The 12,971-nt window shown below is 41.8% G+C and overlaps 2 long non-coding RNA genes across 2 annotated transcripts; both read left to right on the plus strand.

Moving 5' to 3' along the window:
• The first annotated feature begins 1,911 nt into the window (after positions 1-1,911).
• LOC124475334 lies at positions 1,912-2,287 on the plus strand. Its single transcript, XR_006956916.1, has 3 exons — positions 1,912-1,955; positions 2,037-2,130; positions 2,222-2,287. It is a non-coding gene; the product is annotated as an uncharacterized LOC124475334 (long non-coding RNA).
• A 1,173-nt stretch (positions 2,288-3,460) lies between these two features.
• LOC124475987 lies at positions 3,461-4,094 on the plus strand. The gene is made up of 3 exons (XR_006956983.1): positions 3,461-3,531; positions 3,679-3,867; positions 3,985-4,094. It is a non-coding gene; the product is annotated as an uncharacterized LOC124475987 (long non-coding RNA).
• Positions 4,095-12,971: the final 8,877 nt, after the last annotated feature.

Below are 12,971 nucleotides of genomic sequence, written 5' to 3' on the forward strand. Positions count from 1 at the left end.
TTTATGTTGGCTTGGTTGACGACTTTGTTTGGCTGTTCCAGTCAAAAGGTTTAGATAATCAAAAAAACATGTGATTTCTTTTGTGTGGCTTGGTCTGAAGATGATCTGTGCCAAATTTGGTGAAGATTGGACAAACCTTATAGGAGAGGTAGCGAAAAAACGTTATATTCAAAATGGCGGCCACATCAATTCAGCCACATAAATTTGATGTGGCTGTAACTAACAACGGCTGCGAAAATTAAAGCTCCAGGGGATAATTTCTGTGAGGCTTGGTCTGAAGATCATATGTGGCAATTATGAAGAAGATTCGACAAGAATTGTAGGAGGAGTAGCGAAAAAACGCTTTTCCTTTACATTCAAAATGGCGGAGAATCTATAGAGCTGGGTATGATGTCATAGAGTGCGTTAAACTCGTCTTGATCCAGGGAATCCAACGATACCTCATTTTGGACAATGGGGCATATGGTTCAAAAGTAACATGTGTAAACACACCTTCAACTTTGACCCATTGGTGGCGCTAGATGGTTGGAATGGGAGACATGAAACTTGGTGAAATTGATGAGGGGACTGGTCCCAAATAGTGTGCCAAAATTCACAACTTCTGAACATTTGGTTCTAGGGGCTGCCAAAGACTTCCATGGCAGAAGACGTATAATAATAATAATAAGAATACGTAGAAACACTTAAGGTGGCTTCGCCGCTTCGCGGCTTGGCCACCAATTTGGTAATATTGTCTCTAAAGATTCTAATCTTAATTTTTCCAACATGGCTAATTCAAACCATTTCTTCTATAGACCGAAACATGGAGAAACTTTCGGAAATTTTGAAGTCTTGCCCGGTTGCAATGCCAATGGAGTCCCCACAAACCATTTCATCTTGGCCCTCACGTCACCTGACAGCACAAGAGCATTGGGAAGAAGCTCGGCCATTTCACCTGAAATGTCTTCTGGACTCAGAGGATGTTGGCCAGGAACTGTGCTACATCTGCCAGAAGACTGCTGTCATACGGTTGGACCACTTGTTTGCATTTTCTAGCTATGTGTTTGGGAGTAAAAAGTGTTTTGCTCCTCCATTTTAGTCTGACAACTGAAACACTAAAATAGCTAGCTAATAAACCTTGTTTTCCTTTCTTAGGTAAAGAGATTGTCTTTCTGAGGAGTGGCTGTGTGAGGCATGTGATGTCCACATTCATAAAAGATGGCTACTCCACAACAGAGAAAGCGTGGTAGATGGATTCTTCAGAGCCATTCCTCCTTCCACCTATCTAGCTATTGTTGAAGCTGGGGTTCCTGTGAGGTCGCCAACATCACTGTGTTGGCTGGAAGAGCAGTAATCCTCATTACTATGAATGGTAAAGCAAGAAATTCCCCTCATTTTACATTCTTTAGTTAGTGTATGTACACAAAGTATAGAATGTTTACATTATTTACTAATTTTTCACCAGGACGTTATGACTTGCACAAACCTGTGTATTTGTGCAATATCTGTATGCAAAAGTGGACCCCAGAAGTCAGGGACCTGATCAAAAGTGGGTATTGGCCAGCTACAACACTTTCACAGACCCTATACTCTGTTGACCTCCTAAGCTCATTCCAGGAGCTGAAGGGGATCTCTCCAGGCTTGTCCAGACAGGCCTTCACAAAATTGCTTGAACATCGCACACAGCGTGCTGGAAGAGTAACTGTAAAAGAGAAAAGCATATCAGCCATTTTTTGTTTGTTTTTGTATTTTCTTGTTGTGAATTGCTGTAATTTTATGTATTTATTATATTTCTGGTCTGGTCAAATCAACGGGGATGCACTGCAGCGGAACTTTCTGGAGTTTATGTACTGTTCCTTTCAGAAAGAGCAGCTCTGCTGTGTGACCCCATTCACCTGTCCAGCCTGCACACCACAAACAGTTGCCGTGTCAGTAGATGGTAACCGTAAGCTTTACCGCTTTCAGCGATCAGGAAGGTGAGTTTGGTATCTAATTAAAATACATTTCAATTACAACTCAAATGGTTTACGCAATTTACATTATTGTTTTTTCTCTAGCTCTGATGAAGCTGCATTTTTTGATGGGCTGTTCCTTGCAAAGGACAGAGAGGTGGCATGTTTTGTTGACCTCATCCACAGTGCTGTAAAAAATGTACGTTTTTACCACACACAAGTGTTAAGCTTATACAAAGTTTTAGATTTCATTGTTATTGAATTTATCTGTTGATGAATTGTCTTCACAGACTCAAGGGAGGGGCACATGTGGTGCCTCACAGTGGACAGCCGCAAGGGAGACTTCCAGGAGGGCCAACAAGCTGGATGAGGAAGGTGTTGAGGTGGCTGTGTGTCGCCACGGATATTTGCTGAAGGGCCTCAGCATGTACAGGGGGGAGATATTTGCATACCCACTGTATCTACAGAAAGAGATACATGCCACCGAAAACATCAGGTTCTTTGCAATGGACGTTGCTTGCAAATACTGGCCCTACCTAGAAAAGGTGGCTGGTGTTGTGTCATCTCTCCAGGGGCTCCTTGATATGAAGCCCTTCCTCAGCATCATGCATGCTAGAGCCCATGCCACAAAGTGTGAGGTATGTATCTGTTAACATTTTGCTACATTACATTATAAAGGAATTAGATTGAGCACATTCAACCAAAATGTAAATGTTCATAGTATTTAGTTCCCCAACATTGTCATTGTTACCCCTATCAGATCAAATGGAGTGGAAGGAACCAGAGCGGAGCAGGCACAACCGCCGGTGAAGAAGTTGAGCAAGTCAACAGTTTCCTCTCCCGTTGTGCCCTGACAACCAAGTACATGTCCAAATCAGGTTTGCTACTTTAACGACTAATTGGGTATCTGTTCTCTTCTTAGATTGCTCTTACATTTGCCAGATAACCACATCCTTTTACTTACAACAGCACGTATGGACATGCTGACGGTCCATGCTATGGTGTGGAACAGGTACAAGGGTGAAACTCTTCACCAGGCCCTCTCCACAAGATATGTGAAGGTATTCATGTTAGCTGTCTTATTGTATTTTGTGTATATGTCCACTTCTGTAGGGAAATCTATATGGTGGTTCCAAAGAAATCCCACAGTTGAATATTAATATTTGATTATTATTAGTATTATAAAACAGACTTGTCAAAGGGCTGTGGTTGAGGCAGCAAAACTGTCCGAGCTCAAGTTGGAGCTACATTGCTCCGACCAGTTGGCACTGGAGTGTGATGCTGATATTCAGGATTGGGCAGTAAGCGGTAAGGATGGCACCCCTCCCGTGAGCCCTTTTTTAGGGATAATCTGTGTTCTAGGCAGCAGCACTACACTTTGTTACTGACTGTTCAAGGTTAACTACACATAAAAGTTCACAACAAACAAAATTACTACTGTGATAATAGACAACATACACCAAATGCTTTTTCATCACATACTTATTTTTTGTAGAGCAAACCAGTACCACAAACCCTGACCTTCAGACTCTGCAGCAGTCCATTGAAGGGCTTCATATGAGTGTGCATGCTAGAAAACAAAGCCTCTACCGTCAGAATGGTATGTGGGCATTCTTTTCCTTAAAAAGACTTAGATTTAGCTATAAAAATCTACGAATTATGAAGAACATAATCCAATTACATTACAGATCATTTCATATAGATAACATTTTCTCACACCAGTTTGAACTCTTCTGATGTTTTACAGACAGCAACAAGCTTCGTCATCGCTTATGCTCTAGGTTGGCAGAGGATAAAAGGCGGCTTTTTGAGCAGGTCTCAAAATACAATGGCACGGTACCTGAAGATGTCAACATCAATGTGGCTGTGTTAGAGGGGTCGCTGGCTGGATCGAGTGCAGAGTCACTGCTATGGCCATGGGAGGTGCTTTGCAATGGTATGTGTCTTTTTAGAAGTGTCCCTCAAGGTATCAACTTTTTACTTGTATCTCTACAGTCTACAGAAATTACAAAACAACAGAAGTGCTTATTTATTATATTATTAAATTATTTAGAATCACTAGTGTCCATTGCAACAAAAAAGAGGATGCATGATCAACATATGCTGACCACACGCCTGCAAGAGGAGAGGACGATCCTGGTCTGGGAGATGGCCCAACACTGCACCTGGCTGAAAAACCTGTCCTCTGTCCTCAGTACAAAGATTGCAGAGGAGGGTAATACTGAGCAATTTAAGTTTAGGGGAAAAAATATGCAGATTTGACATACATATAGACACTTAAATGAGGTTCTGCATATTGTCTTGTTACATTTTAAATTGTTAGGGGAGGAAAATAATGGACTACGTTGTGTACTGCAACTAAGACTGTCAGAAGTGGAGGGAAGATTGCAGCTGGTTTGCCAGTACAACAAGGCAGCTGTAGGTCAACAGGCCTTTCTCCTTGGCGATGTGGGAGAGGAAGAGGAATGTGACAGGGTAGGCAGCGATGAAGAGAGTGAGGAGGAAGAGGCTAAAGAAGGTATTATTTAATGCAGAATTTCTCAATCCTGGTACTGCATGATTTAGCTTCAGAAAAATAACTTTATAAACCACAATCACTCAAACGCTCTCTCTTTCTCCATCTATCTCTGTCCTATTCTCTGTTCTCTTCAGATGTTAGCTGCTAAAAGATGAGGGGCGGTGGTAGCAGACAATGTGGATGGACTGTCCCCTAGAAGAACTATCTCTGTTCAAATAAACTTACAGTTAAAATTACAGACTGGTAATTTCTTTGTCAGTGGGCAAACGTACACAATTAGCAGTGGATCCAATAATATTTCAGCCATATAAAGGAGTCTTTTTGAAATTATATGAGTTGTTGACCGAGATGGAGGGGGGGCATTAGTATGAATTTAACAGTAACATTTATCGTTTTAGTAAGTCAACATTTGTAATTTGAATAGACTACATTTACAATACATTTAGTCATTTAGCGGACGCTCTTATCCAGAGCGGCATACACTAAGTAGCCTACAGGGACATTCCCCCGAGGCAAGTAGGCATGATATCGATCGTTGCTGTTCTTAGTGACAAAGTGGAGTTCTGAACTTCACGTAGATCTGAAGGAGGTTTTTCTATTCCTTTTGGCATCTGATAGTCGACACGAGGGGTAAATTGCGACGGTGGGCAGGAAGAGTCAAAAGGAGGACAATAGGGCGAAAAGGAGGACACAAAACAGCAGTCCAGACAAAGGGCTGGAAACCCGGGGCTTCATGTATAAACGTTGCGTACGCACAAAAAGCTTGCGTACGCTGGTTTTCACGCACACTTTGTGATGTATAAAGATTTACTTGACGTGAGAATGTGCGGGCCGTCACGGAAACTTTTGAGCAGACGTGAGAATGTGTGGACCATCCGCAAAGTCTTGTCTGGCTCTGTAACATGGCGAATTCTAACTGAAAAGTGCCGAGTCTTGAAGGATTTCATTTTACTGTGTCTAATCCAATATGTAATGATGGTATTGTAATAAACCTAGAATGTAGCCAGATTATTTTAGGAAGGAGAATGCCCACAAAACGAAGCTGCACCACAGACTTTAGAAAAGGTTCAGTCTTTATTATGTACTAAAGAATTTATAATACATTACAGTACAATTCTAGTGCTATAATCATTAGCTGTATCACGGGCAGGGCATTATCTATAATTCCAGTTATTAACATTTGTGGCAACTTAATCATCTAATGCATCACGGGCACTGTGCACTATATAGCAACGGGAACAATGCTCATATGACTTTATAAAGGATGCATGTATTGAAGTTATGTATTGTGCTTATTAAATGTATGTCTAATAAACTTAGAAGTGTGCTCAGGCTTAAAACATTGTGTCTCACACAGGGTGTGGGAAACAGGCTGTATTTTGTGTTGTTATCGCTCCATTTCAGAAGCAACCTTGAATCCAGGCTGAGACAGCACCCGAGCAGAAGGGATGCGTAGGGAAGAACAAACTCCCTGATACACGAGAGAACAAGCTCAACCCTTTTTGATATTTCTGTTTCAATTGCACTGTATAATATATGCTGGGGCAGGGACATATAGCCAGTTGGACTTCGTGAACCAGCCCGAAACTCTGTTACATTTACATTTCATTTAGCAGACGCTTTTATCCAAAGCGACTTCCAAGAGAGAGCTTTACAAAGTGCATAGGTCACTGATAATAACAACAAGATAGCCCCACAGCATTGCGGGTAGTCAAAAACAAGAAGTACATATTGTGAACAACCAAAAAATAGTGCTAAAGGGAAGAAACCATAAGAGCATGTAGTTAAACAAGTTAAAATTACACAACATTAATCTCTAAGTGCAGGTGTACCTGAAGAAAGCAGTAAAACATAGGATTAACTAAAATAAAATACAACAGTTTAAATCAGCTACCACTAACCAACAAGAGCAACAGTCTAAGCAAGAGTCATTGTGATCCTTGAGGAAACTAGCGTTGGGTTCAGCAAACCATTCCTAAGTACCATTGTACTCCCGGAACAAGTGCGTCTTGAGTGCGTCTGTTGCGGGTAGGGAAACGTAGACAGCCCCAGAGCTCTGTACTTTACTAGTTTCTGCATTTGAAAAGTAACTTCGCTACTAGTTAGGCCTACTTTACTTTACATTTTTTAAGCAAATGTCCAAATTTACCGCAAAGATACATTGACAAACATCATGGCCCATTCATCACTTTATTTTTTAGTGTAGGCTAGGCCTACTCATATCATGGTGTACTGTATGGAAAGATTAGTTTGTAGCTATATTTAACCAGTTTGGTTTGTCATCATGTGTAATATTGCATAATTAAGCACATATTATTAGAAACCATCCGATTACTTCGTTTTGTTTGGAATCTCGTTTGTTTAAAGAACGACAGTTAACTATCATTAGCTTTCAGCTAACTCAGGGTTCCCCATTTGTGTGCATCTTCCCATTCATTAGGTGCATTCGACTTGGACTGGCATCATGCAGCGCCGCAGACTTGAAGCAGCCAATGGCATTCTCAGATTCAAGGCAGCCGGCTGCAGCCACCTGCGGCGCTGCATGAAGTCACGCAGTCCATGTCGAACCCACCTGTTTGTATCTACGTTTATCATTTTACGTCATCATCAGAGCCGAGTGCACCAGCTGGGCATACGCCTGGGCGTACGCTACGTCCGACGTAGAACTGAAAGTTAAGACTAACTTAAAGTTAAGACTTGTGCACCAGTTAGATTTAAGCCCTTTATGTGCTGCACCTGGGTGTACATTTTACGCCTAGTGGGGAGCAGGCGTAAATTGGAAAATCGGACCAAAATCCATGGTAGCCTAATTAGGGCTAACAGTTTGATCGCACATGCAGCGCGTCCTGTTAATAGGCAACATGGAAAGGGCGTTAAGGCGAGAAAGAGTCGTCCGTGGTAGCAGAAATCCACTTATTGTTGATCGATTTCAAAGCTGATTGTTTCTGTTTGTTTGTGTTGATATTATTATACATTTCCCCGAGAACACGCTTCTGTTCTCAGTATACAAACTTTATGTTTTCTAATTTCTCTATCAGTAAAATGTATTTTTCTTTTCTTTATCCATGGCTTGTTTTGAAGGGAGATTGGGGTTTGAAGGGAGGCTAGCTATAAAGTGCGCCTCGGATAGGCTCAGAGAATGTCTAATAAGCCCGTAGACTGGCTCTGATAGGCTCTTAAATGTGTTGCTTGGCAACGTTCGACGCTTTCGCATTTTCACAAGGACGCGCGTCTTAAGACCAGACGTAGCTACGACCTTGGTCTTTCAAGCTTGGTGCACTTATAAATTCAAATCACAAAGTCGGACGTACCTAAGACGTAAGAAGTAAGAGTTAAGACCAACTTTTTTACACCCAGCTGGGACACTCGGCTCCTGTTCCTGATAAGACTTTGTTGGCACCAATAAACCTACTGAAAAAAAACAACCCTGCACACATCCTATTCAACATATTGTAGCTAAGATGAATACAAGGAGAAAGAATGGATTTATATTTATTTATATTGATGTGACAGGTTGTATGGTCGCCTTCGGTTGCCAGGACTCGAGCCACACCTCTCCACTGAAAATAAAGTAAAACATGTAAATATGCTGAAGTCATTTTTCACGTGACCTGTGTAGGCTAAGAAGAAGAAACAGAAAAAAAGATATTTGTTCACAAGTTTTTTAGGGGTGAAATTTGTTGTACTTTACTTACAGTTCAGTGCAGTGTAATTGTTTGCAGAGATAATTAAATGCTTGTGTTATAATAAATGACGATTTCAAATCATACAAACTGTGTAACAAAATTATGCATTAGTTTCTTAAAATTTTTTATCTGCCACACTAATGTGTAATCTATGCTAGTTTAGATGCACTAAGACAGTGGTTTTTAACCCTGTCCTCAGGGTTGAGATTCAAAGAACCGAGTCAGTAAAATGATCCAAACTTCTCATTACTTAAAGACTCAGATCAAGCATCACGCATGATACAAAGAATGATCTAAAATGAGTACATACCACACTGGGCAAGGCTGCCAGTCCACAAAAATCTCCGATATGCCCTATGAGGAGGAATAAATACTTTATTTAATTTGAAGAATATTCGTGTGAGTTTCATGTTTGTACTGTGTATCACTGTCATAAAGTTAATACATTCTATCTAGGACTCTAAAACTTGCTATTCATGACTGAATGTGAAACAGCCATGTGTGCTTTTCAGAGTCTAGAATTGGATGTTAATTTTGTATACAGCTTTCCTAATCCTCATATCCTTGTCTTTCTTTTGCCTATACAACCTTTCTGACTCTCTCCTTGATCACACTCCTGATGGGGAAAACCTTCAGGCTTGTGTGATACAAGCACTCTGAAAATATAAAAGACATGTTCAAATATTTTGAAAAGTAAAAACGTTGTTGGTAATAATTATCACTGAAAATGAATGCTTACTTTAGAATTGAGTGTGTGAGTGTCTACTCAGAAACTATGAAGCAAATGTAGAGATACAGGTATACTTTGTCACTGCCCACTATATGATTATACAGTATGTAATGTACAGTCAATCTACCTTTCTTTTGTTTCTTTTGTTGAGTCCGGCTGTCTGGCTTTCTTTGCCTCTTTTTTTTCAACGTCTCGACCCTGGGCACGGGGGTCAGGCTAGTCGACGTCTCGACCCTGGGAGAGGGGGTCAGGCTAGTCGACATCTCGACCCTGGGAGCGGGGGTCAGGCTAGTCGACATCTCGACCCTGGGTGCGGGGGTCAGGCTAGTCGACGTCTCGACCCTGGGTGCGGGGGTCAGGCTAGTCGACATCTCGACCCTGGGAGCGGGGGTCAGGCTAGTCGACATCTCGACTCTGGGTGCGGGGGTCAGGCTAGTCGACATCTCGACTCTGGGTGCGGGGGTCAGGCTAGTCGACATCTCGACCCTGGGAGCGGGGGTCAGGCTAGTCGACATCTCGACTCTGGGTGCGGGGGTCAGGCTAGTCGACATCTCGACTCTGGGTGCGGGGGTCAGGCTAGTCGACATCACGACCCTGGGAGTGGGGATCAGGCTAGTCGACGTCTCGACCCTGGGAGCGGGGGTCAGGCTAGTCGACGTCTCCTGGGGGTTGACAGGGACCAGTGTCAGGGTGAAAACTGGTCCCTGTTCAGGATTTCCACAGAGGTCTGAGGTCAGAGGACTCTGTGTGCCCTGTGAATCCTCAGTCCACCCTGTATAAAAAGAACAAGCAATAGTTTTAGTCACTGAGAACATTACCCAGTAATTATGTTATTAAGCTCTCTGCAGTTGTAATTGTTCACCTCGGCTTTTTTTGGTACTTATTTCAAGGTGAAATGTAACTAAACTTACTTACATACTCGAGCACACATGGGAGCTTTACACAAAACATTTAAATGGATCGGGAGATGCGTTCAAATTTACGTTCATTTCTTCTTCATTTCTTTGGTCTAGATTTTTCTTTGTCATATCTGGCCTGCTGATACCAGGGGAATAATGCAATATCAACTGCTGTTGGTTCACTGATTATTAGGTTAATTAAAATAGGTTTTACCTTCACACAAGACTGCATAAACCTCCTTTATATTGCTCATGCAGTCCTTTGAGCATTCATTAAGGATGGAACGCGGGGTTAAAGTTTCACATTTAAAAGGCTTCTTGTGGCCTTCGGCAAGCAGGAGAGTGGGTTTGTACCCGACAGCCTGGAGTTTCTCGTGCTGAAATGACAACAGTATGACACTGTGAGAATCATTTGAGGAAATTACAAAGCAGTCTCCCAGCAGTCTGTTTTTGATGATTTTGCTTCACTTTCATCAATCATAGATTGCGGGTGGGGCTTTAGTCATCTACAGTAGGTTTACATTCGCTGCACATAGAAATATCTCACCATTAAGCTACTTTTTAAGTAGGGATTTCTCATTAGGTACATCCAGACTTAACTACAAATATTATGAAATACAGCAAATATTAATATCTCGAACCTTCTTAGAAAGCCAACTTACCAATAAAATGGCATCATTGTGCAAGGCTGCAACGTTGTGATTGATCTTCATACCAGCTGCCCACACTTCTCTTCGGGAATCAAATTTTGAAAACCTTTTTTGCAAGATCTTTTTTGTTGGTTGTGGCTGCTTACAGCTGCCACATATTTTTTGAGCACAAAACATTGAAGATTTGCAAAAATGGCAGCTCTTTTTTTATAGATCCTCCTGCCATCTAAAAGGCTGAAAACTGACAGAGTCAGAGAGGAGAGAATGAGAATGAGAGAGAGATAGAGAGAGCTATAGAATAAAGAAAGATGTGGTTCTTAAAAGAGCCTTTGGGTTGGTTTCGATAACAAACAGGTAGTAGGTTGTGGAGAAGGGCAAATGGAGTGAGAGAGAGATAGAGAGAACAATAGAGCAGGAAAGAAAGATGTGGTTCTTAAAAGAGCCTTTGGGTTGGTTTCGATAACAAACAGGTAGTAGGTTGTGGAGAAGGGCAAATGGAGTGAGAGAGAGATAGAGAGAACAATAGAGCAGGAAAGAAAGATGTGGTTCTTAAAAGAGCCTTTGGGTTGGTTTCGATAACAAACAGGTAGTAGGTTGTGGAGAAGGGCAAATGGAGTGAGAGAGAGATAGAGAGAACAATAGAGCAGGAAAGAAAGATGTGGTTCTTAAAAGAGCCTTTGGGTTGGTTTGGTAACAAACAGGTAGTGGGTTTTGGAGAAGGGCAAATGGGTTTAATGGAGCTGCAACAGAAGGTTAGAAAAAGAAGTGAACAAGAGCATATAAAAGTAGTTGTAGAAGACATTGATTTTCTTAGTCTAACCAGCCCATCTGAAATTATGTCAACTATTCTGCCTGATATTACAGACTACTACTGGTGCTCATCTTGCTAAATTTCGAGTCCTGCAAGCAGGAAATCAGACACTAGATACATTTACTAGCTGAGCCAGCTAAAATCTGGCAGGCTGGCCAACGCATGCACTGTACAATGCTAGCTATAGCTAGCTAATATGCCTCCTGTTCTTAAATGCTTATACTGCCGCTCTTTTTTTTTTTTTACAATTACAAAAATTGCAATACAGTTGGGCTTCTATGTTTTGTTGATAAACAGAGAAATTATGGCTAGCAACTTCATCAAACGTAAACTTCACATGAGAAATTGAATAGGTTCATTTATATGCTACTTACCAGGAAGGGGATGAAGTCGCACTGAAGGTTAAAATTGCGCGGTAGATTGTAGCCAGGTCGCGTGCCAGGTCGCGTGCCAGGTCGCGTGCCAGGTCGCGTGCCAGGTCGCGTGCTCTCCTTGTCCAGGCCTCGTTCCATTATGAATGACATAGTTGACATCTTCTATCTTTTCTCGGTTATTGTTAAGTCCTTTCTTGGTTATAAATAGGAAGATCGGTTAAATACGGGTGGTAAAGGATACGTAAAAGCACGGATCAGTTAAGTAGTAGGCTTTAATAGGTAAGGCTAGCATGTTATTATAATAAATGGAGCCTAATATTTTTTGGGTATTTTTTTGTAATACTTGTATTTTTATAGGCCTACTGTAAATTAGGGCAACTTTATATGCTAGTGCATATTTTAGTTTGAGTTAGTGGAGGCGGGTAGCGTCCCTCAGCTTCGTTTGTTGGCCAGGGCCTGGAATGTTCCTAAGTCAACCCTTCAGCGAAGAGTCAAAGGTACAGGGGACCACAAACATGCCATTGGGAGGAAGCCATTTATCTCCCAAGAAGATGAAAACGTCCTTGCAGATCTTGCAGACACTAGGGAAAAGAGGATTTCCTCTAAGAATGGAAGACATCCAGAACCTTGCATTCCAATTTGCTGAAAAAAAAAAGGGATAAAGGGCTTTTCGGTAGACAAGAGAAAAGCTGGCTATGCCTGGTTTCAGGGATTCTTGAAGCGGAACCCTGGTCTAAGTATCAGAAAGCCTGAGGGTCTTTCCACAGGGTTCGTACGGTCATGGAAAACCTGGAAAAGTCATGGAATTTTTAAATGGTTATTTCCAGGCCTGGAAAAGTGCTTGAAAAAAATTAAATCCCAAAAGTTTTGGAAAAGTCATGGAAAGTTGTTATAATCATATTTTCATGTTGTTCATTTACGCTGAGTTTTAAATAATTCACATGCGTTTAAAAGAAATACGTTCAAAATATAAGCAGGCATACGCTGCCAAATGCCAGGAAAGTGTAGCTTTAACGATGCTTGGCTACAAATGGAAAGATACATAAAACAAAGACCCGGGACGAGCAAAATGTCGGTTGTCTGGTGGAAAATCATTCGACATTTCAAACATGGGAGAGGCGGCATTAACTAGCCATTCCAAAGGTAGCAAACATCAGAGCGCTGCTGCTAGCAAAGCTTCAGCAGCCTGGTGATGGGTGCTGCTAGCAAAGCTACAGCAGCACCCATCACCGGCTTTCTCACCACAGCGAGGTCCACTGCTACGCCTACTAGCAGCAGGGGTCGATAACCGATGCTGTGACAAAAAATGAAGTCCTAACTGCGGAGGTAATGTGGGCTGAAGGGGCTTATTTTCCCGACTATGACCGGCGTT

Source organism: Hypomesus transpacificus, chromosome 13 (genome assembly GCF_021917145.1).
Source record: "Hypomesus transpacificus isolate Combined female chromosome 13, fHypTra1, whole genome shotgun sequence".
NCBI lineage: Eukaryota > Metazoa > Chordata > Actinopteri > Osmeriformes > Osmeridae > Hypomesus > Hypomesus transpacificus.